This window comes from Pinus tabuliformis, chromosome 9, assembly GCF_031772625.1.
Source record: "Pinus tabuliformis cultivar Carrire ecotype Pingquan chromosome 9, CPIR1, whole genome shotgun sequence".
NCBI classification, from domain to species: domain Eukaryota; kingdom Viridiplantae; phylum Streptophyta; class Pinopsida; order Pinales; family Pinaceae; genus Pinus; species Pinus tabuliformis.
The window spans coordinates 1,149,563,328-1,149,573,923 of record NC_142307.1 but is presented as its reverse complement, the minus strand read 5'-3'; positions in this window follow the sequence as shown (position 1 = coordinate 1,149,573,923).

Sequence of the window (10,596 nt, the reverse complement as noted above, 5' to 3'; positions counted from 1 at the left end):
TTGTTATGGTGTCAAGTCAAATTTTTGTCATTTCAGTGAGTCTTCAAATAAAAATCTGGTCACTGGTTTTTGTGTCTAGGTAATTGCCGCTCCCTTCACTTACTCATGATCTTCATCACTCATCATGGTCATTATCTTTTTCGAGGTATCATATCTTCATTTAAATGTCTCAGGTCATGAAATGGTTAAATTCCTCATTTTAGGTCATAGTCTAGGGTTTCACTCCATGTGTCATCATGATACCATATGTAAAAACAAAACATATCCATCAGTTAATTCAGTGGGTAAAGGGAGTTAGCAGCTTAGGGAAATCAAAATAAAGGTAAAGGTAATGTTTAATTTCAAATAAGACAATGCTGCAGTACACTACCTCGCCTCATCATTCCTCATAGGGACATGTTTGCTTCAAAATATGTTTATGACAAAATGGAGAAGAATTTTACAAAAGTGAAAGAGGTTTTTGTCCATTATAGTCCAAGGAACAAAACCTCCTTCATTGAATGCACAGGTGTTATGATTTGAAAGAAAAGCCTAAAATACACTTGCTAAGGGAGAGTTACTGCACTTCTGGACAACTTGACTTCAAGACAGCTTTTAGGGATTTGGAGCAGGTTTTGGCAGTGCTTAAGGACTCTATTATGTAGCAGACATCCTAAGCTTTCCAATGGTACCTTCAGCTTGTGATTTATATTAGTGGAAGGCATCCAAAAGTGCTTTGTAAGTTGGCGTTGTGCTTTTGTTAGAGAAACCCTGCGTTTTTGGAGTGACCTTGGGAAAATCAATTTTTCTCCTTGATGGAGTGTCCCAATTACATGCTTGAGGAGTCCATCTTATAGCAGACTTCAAGAGATTTCCAACGCACTATTAATATCTCAATTTGGAGCAGTTTAAGACCTCCAAAAATGGTTTGGAAGACCGGCGCTACACTCAGAAGAACTGTGATGTGCTCAAGAACAAAGCGTTGCGCTCAGGACAGAGTGCCCAGAATTCACCCAAAACTCTCCCAAATTTCATTTTTTGGTTTGCAAGCTTAATTTCATTGACTTTTAAGCCAGAGACAAGTAATTACACCATCATTATCCCTCATTTTCTTTTCAAAATCATCTCATGCCAATGATACTTCAAATTAGGGTTTGTTGTGAAATTTTCCATGGGAAACGATAGGGTGATAATGGCCATTTTTATTTTTGGTTTCTAAAACATGTAAAATGTTTTTCTACACCTACATACATGTTTAGTAAACCATTTTAACCATTCAATCCACCTCAAAACAAATTTTTATCCCTCAAAATGTAAAACCCTGGTTCATTCCTAGGGATTTTTGTGTACTTTCACTACAAACTCTGTTTTTCCTCCTTCCAAGCAAATCACTCCTCCATTTCTTCTCCACTCATTTTCATTAGCTCTCCAAATTTCATTTCCACCTCTTTCAAACCTCCTTTACCATTTTGTTAAACTCCACCTTCACATCACTTCATTTTCCACTCATACCTCATTGTTTTTTCCCTTTTCCTATCATCTAGGCTTTCAAAAATTAAATGAGATTGCTTCACCAAGACACATCATCACAGTATATGGAAGTAGGGTTATCAAACAAATCATAGGAGGTTCCCAAGACACCTATACTTGAGGTGACCAAAACATACTAGAGAGGATAGAGGCTTGTGTTTGCTTCTCATGGTGAGAAAGGGGCGAAGCCTTCTTCATCAACAAAGCAGGGACCGACATCAAAAGATAAAGACACAGTTGAGTATGAGTTTGAGCTAGTTGATTCAGAGGTCTAGGATCATACTTCAAGCATGTGATAGACAATCATGGATAAGGAATATCAAATCAAGGATCTTACAATCAATATGGAAAGAGCAAAATATGTAATTTCATTCCTTGAACAAGAGAATAGTAAGCTCAAAGCAAAGGAATTGATGATGGAAAAAGAACAAGCCAATTTATTGCAGAAGGTTGGAAAAGGAAAAGAAATCATAGAATAAAGCGAGCCTGAAGGATCAAAAGGGAAAGGAAAGAGGAAAAGGCCAAGAACGAGGGGCCTAAAGAAAGCTTTGCAAGAAGAGGAAGAACACATTCTGTTGAATGAAGACCTAGACCTAGAGGATAAGATTGCTCTTGAGGTCAGTCAAGACAAGGAATATTGGCTCAACAGGGTGAATGAACACTTGGAGAAGCTCCTTGAGAAGTAAAACGGAGAGAATCAGTTGCTCAGACATATGGTGCACCACTACCAAGCTCAAAACATGATCGCCAATGTCAAGGTTAAGGAGCTTGAAAACAAGCTTAAAGAAGCCAAAAAAGACCAAAAGGATGAGGGAAACTTGGAGATTCTTGCTGAAGAATCTATGAAGCTTTAACAAACATATTTTTACACCTTACATCCAATTTTGAGAAAATTCTGAGCACTTTAATTTTTTGTGAATTTTTTGGGCCAAATTCAAAAAATCAACCGCTCCAGAAGGTGCTACGCTTTTTCCTCAGGCCTTGATTTGAGGAAAGGTATAAAATTTTGGAAAGATATTTCAATCCTCTAAAAACATGTTTGCTCAAATTTTTTAGAGGTGGCTTAGTCTTGGAGAAAAATGCAAAAAAGTGGCAAAAAACTAGCATTCTAGACCCTTTTTTGACAGGCGCTGCGCTCCTGGAGTGACCTTGGGAGAATGGATTTTTGAAGGCCTTCCCATGGTCCAAATTCACAAATTCAAAGTGTTCTAGAAACTATACTTGAACATATAGCTGACCATTCTCTCAGTTTTTCATTTTCACCCCTGGAAGGCACCTCAAAATCAATGTTGTGCTTATGCACTTTTTTGTGTTTTAATTTCAAAATTTCACTCTGTAACATTTCTAGTTTCTAGTTTGACTCAGTCAAAGTCAAGATTATCTATGTAATGGCACTATTTTCGAGGATAGGTGGTGTAGGCATGAATAATTGTACATCATAGGTTGTTTTTTATGTTTATTAGGCCTCATAAAAGAAGCAAAATGCTAAACAAACTCTCCATGAAGTGTTTGAGTTTCACCTTCTCACTCTCACCTGTTGGTTGAGAGAATCTTGGAGTCATTTCCTCCACCAAGGAATTCGAATCCTGAAGGTGGGAAAGTGGTCTAGGAGATTCTATATGTATGATTTCTCTTAAGGAGAAGAGGGTTGAAATTTTTGTGAAGGAAGCTTGCATGTAATCATGTTTTCAGGCTTCAGCTAATACAGAGACAGGTTGCAGCTATTTTCAAGGAACTCTAGCCGAGTGAGTTCATGGTGCTTGTACTTCATTCTATTTTTTTTCTAACGGTTTAAACATATTTATCTACATGATATCTCTTCTTTCTATGGATGCCTTACAGTGAAATATACAGAGTTCTTGTTTTTCAAGCTCTGTTATCTGGTTTTTATAGTTATGTTTATGTCTTCCTAAGCTAATGAAATCATGTTTACTTATGCTCATTAGTTTCTTCTACACTTTATCCTCTATACTATACTGACAATATTCAAAATACACCATGGATTATGATATCTAGCTCGTTCTCATACTTGGTCTCGCACTCCTACAACCTAAAGCTATTTGTGGCTCCAAATCCTATGTTCAACAAACACTAAAACTCAAATTTTCACAAACAAACAAACAAATACACATATCTAACCTAAAATTCATTTGCTTTAAAGTCATATCACTGATAAAAGACTTAGAGAGATCCCTCTCATGCTCAGTAGGGATAGCTATTGAGATGAAGTGGTTTGAGGTTACCCTTCTCGATTTCCTTTTCAGCCTAGGAGATTGTAAGGACTAACATTTTTGGCATCATTTCTGGGGAACGAAATATTATATCTTCCCTGGGAAAGAACGACAAAGATCAGATCTGATTGCTGATGGTGAACAACGATCAAATACATATGAAGGTTGAACCATTCACCTAGTAAATCCCACTTGATCTGAAGACTCCACTGGTAGCAGGATCCAGAAATCGAAATGAGTTCTCAATCTAGAAGGTATGCTCTTATGCATCGAGATCATGTTCCAGACTTTCCAAATCGTATGCCTCAGGTAGATTGGCAAACATACTTGCCAAAATTCAAAGATGGAAAAGGTGATGATGCTACACTTCATTTAATAAGATTTCACGTGCATGTGCATAAGATGAGGATTGATTTTCATGAATATTGTTTAATGAAGATGTTCATGGTCACATTAGAAGAAAGAGCACAGTTTTGATATGAAAGTTTGTCACCTGGTTGTATTTATTCACTTGCTGATTTTCATATGATGTTTTATGAAAATTTTAAAGAAGAACATCCATATTTACTGCTGGTAAAAGATTGTTGCAATAATTTTCAAGGCTTTATTCATCATTTGAAAAGTGTTTATGGTGATGAAGAGTTCATGGATGAAGAGATCTTGGAGGCTTTATATGAGAACCCTTTCGATCACCAAGAAGAACATGTGTTTTCTCCCTTGGATGAAACAGACTGGGATCAAAATAGAGAAAGGCATACTCCTAATATTGAAAATGAAAATCACCATGCCAATGTTGATTTATATAAAACTCAATGTTCTCCTCTAAAATAGATCAGCTCTCGAAAAACCATGTTACAGCTCAAGTTAAGGCAGGTTTGCAGTGCTCACACAGTCAAGAATGTGTAAGAGAAATTTCTTCCATTATTGAAAATGAAAATATGGGTTTAAATGATGACAGTCATGAGACTGATGAAACTATACATGAAGTTTTTGTGAGTAAGCCAATTTGTGATGTAGATTTCCTGCAAGGAGATCAGCTAAAAAAGACTGTTTTCTTTCATGAAAAGGATAGGGCTGACCTGCTTAATAATCTTGAAGAATGTGTTTTGTTCAAGGATGATTTAGAATATGAAATGGAAGAGTATGAGTCTGAAATAGACAATATACCAGAGATAGAATCAGAGTTTCTCATGCTTGAGAAATTTGCAACCAACACTCAGGTAGCAGAAAGTCATATTTCCTTATGCCTTCCCGTGGATCAACAACCAAGTATTCTTTCAGATCAAAAGGAAAGGAGTACTTGTCTTTTTGCTGGATTTCAAGGCAAGGTAACGTTTCAGATTTTTAAGGATCCTTACACTGATTTGTTGCAGCTATCTGGAAAGATGATTTTTCTTGTATTTATGGATCATGAGAACTTTTTCAGTGGACACTCGGAGTTGCCTAACTTTTGTTTGTTCTACCTGCTCAAGGAAAGTACAAGAAAAATTCAAGTAAGTAGCAACTTGTTGGATTGGTTACACTTGAGGGATCATTGCAAATTATTTTATATACATCTTCAGCAGGTGGGCAGTTATCATCAAGATTTGAAGCTTGAGGTGAAGGCCCTAAGATCCCAATGGTTTGCTGCCATAAGTAATTTCAGTTAATATGTTTTCTATAGTCAAGTCAGTCAGTTTTCAGTTTGAGTTTAGTCTTTGCATTTTGACTCCATGCCCAATGGATAAGGCTACTTGGTCTACGATGTTCTTGACACCTCCAAGGAGATGCCATCCCCAGTTGGAGCCAATGTTAGTGTTAGTCAGTTCAGCCTGTCACCAGTGACCAAATATGCTCTTACAAGGTGTTGTTAGGGTATCAAGTCAATTTTTTGTCATTTCAGTGAGTCTTCAAATAAAAATTTGGTCACTGGTTGTTGTGTCTAGGTAACTGCTGCTCCCTTCACTTACTCATGATCTTCATCACTCATCATGGTCATTGTCTTCTTCGAGGTATCATATCTTCATTTAAATGCTTTGGGTCATTAAATGGTTAAATTCCTCATTTTAGGTCATAGTCTAGGGTTTCACTCCATGTGTCATCATGATACCATATATAAAAAGAAACATGTCCATCAATTAATTCAATGTGTAAAGGGAGTTAACATCTTAGGTAAATCAAAATAAAGGTAAAGGTAATGTTTAATTTCAAATAAGACAATGTTGTAGTACACTACCTTGCCTCATCATTCCTCACAGGGACATGTTTGCTTCAAAATATGTTTATGAAAAAATGGAGAATAATTTTACAAAATTGAAAGATTTTTTTTTCCATTATAGTCCAAGGAACAAAAAATCCTTCATTTTATGCACAGATGTTATGATTCGAAAGAAATGCCCAAAATACACTTGCTATGGGAGAGTTGCTACACTTCTGGACAACTTGACTTCAAGACAATTTTTAAGGGGTTTGGAGCCGGTTTTGGCAGTGCTTAAGGACTCTATTATGTAGCAGACATCCTAATATTTCCAATGGTACCTTCATATTGTGATTTGGATTAGTGAAAGGCATCCAAAAGTGCTCTGCAAGTTGGCGTTGCGCTTTTGTCAGAGAAACCCTGAGTTTTTGGAGTGACCTTGGGAAAATAAATTTTTCTCCCTACTGGAGTGTCCAAATTACATGCTTGAGGAGTCCAGCTTATCTCAGACTTCAAGAGCTTTCCAACGAGATATTAAGCTCTCAATTTGGAGCATTTTAAGGCCTCCAAAAGTGGTTTGGAAGACCGATGCTGCACATAGAGACAAGGTGTTGCGCTCAGAAGAACTGCGCTGCCCTTAGGACATAGTGCCCAGAATTCACCCAAAACTCTCCCAAATTTCATTTTTTGGCTTGCAAGATTAATTTCATTGACTTCTAAGCCAAGAGATAAGTAAGTACACCATCATAATCCCTCATTTTCTTTTCAAAATCATCTCATGCTAATGATACTTCAAATTAGGGTTTGTAGTGAAATGTTTCATGGGAAACAATAAGGTGATAATGGAAATTTTTATTTTTGGTTTCTAAAACATGTAAAATGTTGTCCTACACCTACATACATGTTTAATAAACCATTTCAATCCACCTCAAAACAAATTTTTACCCCTCAAAAAGTAAAACCCTAGTTCATTCCTAAGGATTTTTGGGCACTTTCACTACAAACTCTGTTTTTCCTCCTCCCAGGAAAATCACTCCTCCATTGCTTCTCCACTCATTTTCATCAGCTCTCCAAATTTCATTTCCACCTCTTTCAAACCTCCTTTACCATTTTATCAAACTCCACCTTCACATCACTTCATTTTCCACTCATACCTCACTGTTTTTCCCCTTTTCATATCATCTAGGCTTTCAAAAATGAAATGAGATTACTTCACCAAGCCATCACTAAGAAACATCAGTATAACCTATGGACATATTGTTATCAAACAAGTTAGAGGATGTTCACAAGACACCTAGACCTGACGTGGCCAAAACATACCAAAGAGGATAGAGGCTTATGTTTGCTTCTCATGGTGAGAAAGGGGCCAAGCCTTCTTCATCAACAAAGCAGGGATCAACAACGAAAGATAAAGACATAGTTGAGAATGAGTTTGAGCTAGTTGATTTAGAGGCTGAGAATCAACCTTCAAGCATGTGACAGACAATCGAAGATAAGGACCATCAAATCAAGGAGCTTACAATCAATATGGAAAGAGAAAAATATCTCATTTCATTCCTTAAACCGGAGAATAGTCAGCTCAAAGCAAAGGAATTGATCATGGAAAAAGAACAAGCCAAGTTATTGAAGTAGGTTGGAAAAGGAAAAGAAATCATATAATCAAGCAAGCTTGAAGGATCAAAAGGGAAAGGAAAGAGGAAAATTCCAAGAACAAGGGGCCTGAAGAAAGCTTTGGAAGAAGAGGAAGAGCACATTCTATTGAATGAAGACCTAGACCTAGAGGATAAGATTGCTCTTAAGGTCAATCAAGACAAGGAATATTGGCTCAACAAGGTGAATGAACACTTGGAGAAGCTCCTTGAGATGGAAAACAGAGATAATCAGTTTCTCAGACATATGGTGCACCACTACCAAGCTCAAAACATGATCGCCAATGTCAAGGTTAAGGAACTTGAAAACAAGCTTAAAGAAGCCAAAAAAGACCAAAAGGATGAGGGAAACTTGGAGATGCTTGAATTGTGCAATATGCAATTCAGTCTCGCTTGACACTGACTGGGACTTTGGGACTTTCTCCTTGCATAGCGTAGCTAGAGCCAGTGATTGGAAACCTCTACATAATTCTTGGAGCAAAGGCAGAGCCTTGAGTTCCATAAATGCGCAGTGCATGTTGGGAAGAGCTAGATTTGAGCCAAAACAGCCTAGATCTACCCAAGGAAAACTTAAAAACGAGTAGATCTGAATGAATGAGTGAAATATGGTCTAGATCTGAGTGAATGGTCATGCATGCAATCAAATCAAGTGTAGAAATCAGTCAAATGGATGAATAACGAAACTTGTGGGGACAGTCGCCGCAACAACGACCGTTAGTGTAAAAACAAGGTTATGCATGCAACGCTTAAGAAAGGAAATTCAAAACTTAGAAAAACACTTCTACGAGTTAAAAAAAACTAAATGTTAGTGGTCATTCAATAAAACATGCAAAAAATCACTCACACAAACCAAGGAAACAAAAGCGACAGAAAAAACAACAAAAGGCTTGAAAAGCAAAACTTACCCAAAAAAGTTGTGTCGATTGTGCCGAAGGTTCCTAGATGCCTCAGGAATGCTAGAGCTCCAAGATTGAACGTGAAAATGAACTTTGGCAACATCCATTAAATAGATTTGATATATTTAGGGTTTATGAATCGCATGCCAAAAATCTAGGAAAAAGTGACAAGTGGCGACAGTTTTCTAAAATTAACTCAAGTGTAACTCCCAATGCTAAAAATAATAACTACTTTTTAGGGATGCTTTTTGCTATCACCAAAAAATTGATCATCTAGCCTAATTTACTAGATGGATCGAAGTACACCATGTAAAGCCAATTTTACCATAGTAAAATTGCTTTGACCGTGAGAAATTACTTAATAAACCACCTTTGTTAAGTAATTTATAATTAAACCCATGAAAAATAATAAAACAAATCACTATTTATTTGATTTTCTTCTAAGAATAATTAATTAAACCATTGTTCAATTATTATTCCTTGTCATATTTGACCCAATTATGAAAAATAAACAGATACATCATTAATTATCTTATTTTTCTCTAAGAATAATTAATTAATCACTAATTAGTTATTATTCTTTGTCAGATTTGACTAAATCCCTTAGGAATAGTTAAATAAATCATTATTTGTTTATTATTCCTTAACCAATTCCTTGAGATGATAAATAAATCATTTTTTATTTATTATTTCTAAATAAAAGTTTAAATACTTTTTCCCTCCTAACTAAATATAATAAAATATTCCAAGAATGGAGTTAATAATATTTTATTATTGCTCATTATTCGAGGATAACTCAATATTTTGTTATAAATAGAAGAGTTTTTGATTCATTATTCACTTTTGATTATTTTCATTGTTGCACTCATTGTTGTAACTCTGATTATTTTCATTGTCACACACCATATTTTTGTTGGGTTTACACATTATAGAGGAGAGAGACTCTACACAAGCTGGAGAGGTTTGAGGATAGCCAAGAATCCATCCCATAAAGGGGGGTGGTAATATTTAGCTGTTCCCTTCACATGTGCTATAATAAAACTATTCTTTGTATATCTAGTTTCCATTGGATGATTGGAGCTATTACTATTTCTTTTTGTTGTTTAACTATGATTGTGGCATAGATCAGAATTTTGGCAGGTTTTGTTTCTATCAGTTGCTGCAAATCTACAATGTTTAGCATCCATTTATATTATTGAGATTGTTCGTCGTCCACAATATTAAGTGAGTTCTTTTCGTACATCGTTGAGAAGAAAACACAACAAAATTGGTGACTCCACTGGTTTTATACTTCAGATCCAGAAACTTGGGTGACCTTTGGTTTTCAGCTTAGGGTTTCTTCATTTTTTAGTTTCTTAATGTTTCCTAGATTTTTAAGCCTAGATCTATTAAATTTCTGACATCCGCAAGCTTTCTGGTATTTTCCGCAGGTCACAGGAACCAGCCACGATAGAGACAACAATTTTTTCCGAGATTTTCCGACCAACAATCACAGAGCAGAAACCACAGTTTTTAGCCCAAAAAGTGCAATCCCAGCTACAAAAGGGTCAGTACCTGTGATTTTTGGGTTTTGTTGTTTTTATCAGATATGTTTTTGGGTTTTACCGAGAGCTGTCTGCTGGGTTGTTTGACGTCTGTATCATCTCTCTTAGGCCTTTATCTACTCTGATTTACTTGTTGAAATGGAATTTAGCCCCCCAGGGCTTCTAGTACGCTTCCACCTTTATAGGAGGAGTTTTGCTAAGTAAGTAGTCTAAGTTTCTGCAGCACTTTCAACCATTTTTCCCATATCTATACCCTTATGTTTCATATCTCCAATATAGGTTGTTTCCATCCAAAAGTTTTACTTTAAACCTTGTTTGGTCATTTACCTTAGGGTCCCATCGATTGCCCTAAGTTTTTCACCCATATCCCTATCTTTTTGTAGCGATCTTCTTCTCTAGTTTTTTGTTGTAGCTGCACCACTTTCCAGCAACTTAGTGTCATTTGCTCCCAGTCATAGTGCCACTTAGATCTCTTGACCTTTTCAGTGTGTTTTCAGTTGATTTCGCCAAACACCAGTACAGTTATTGCAAACCCAGTTTGGGTGGGGTTTAGTTAATTGTTTTTCTATTCATTTTCTATTGTTAAGTTCA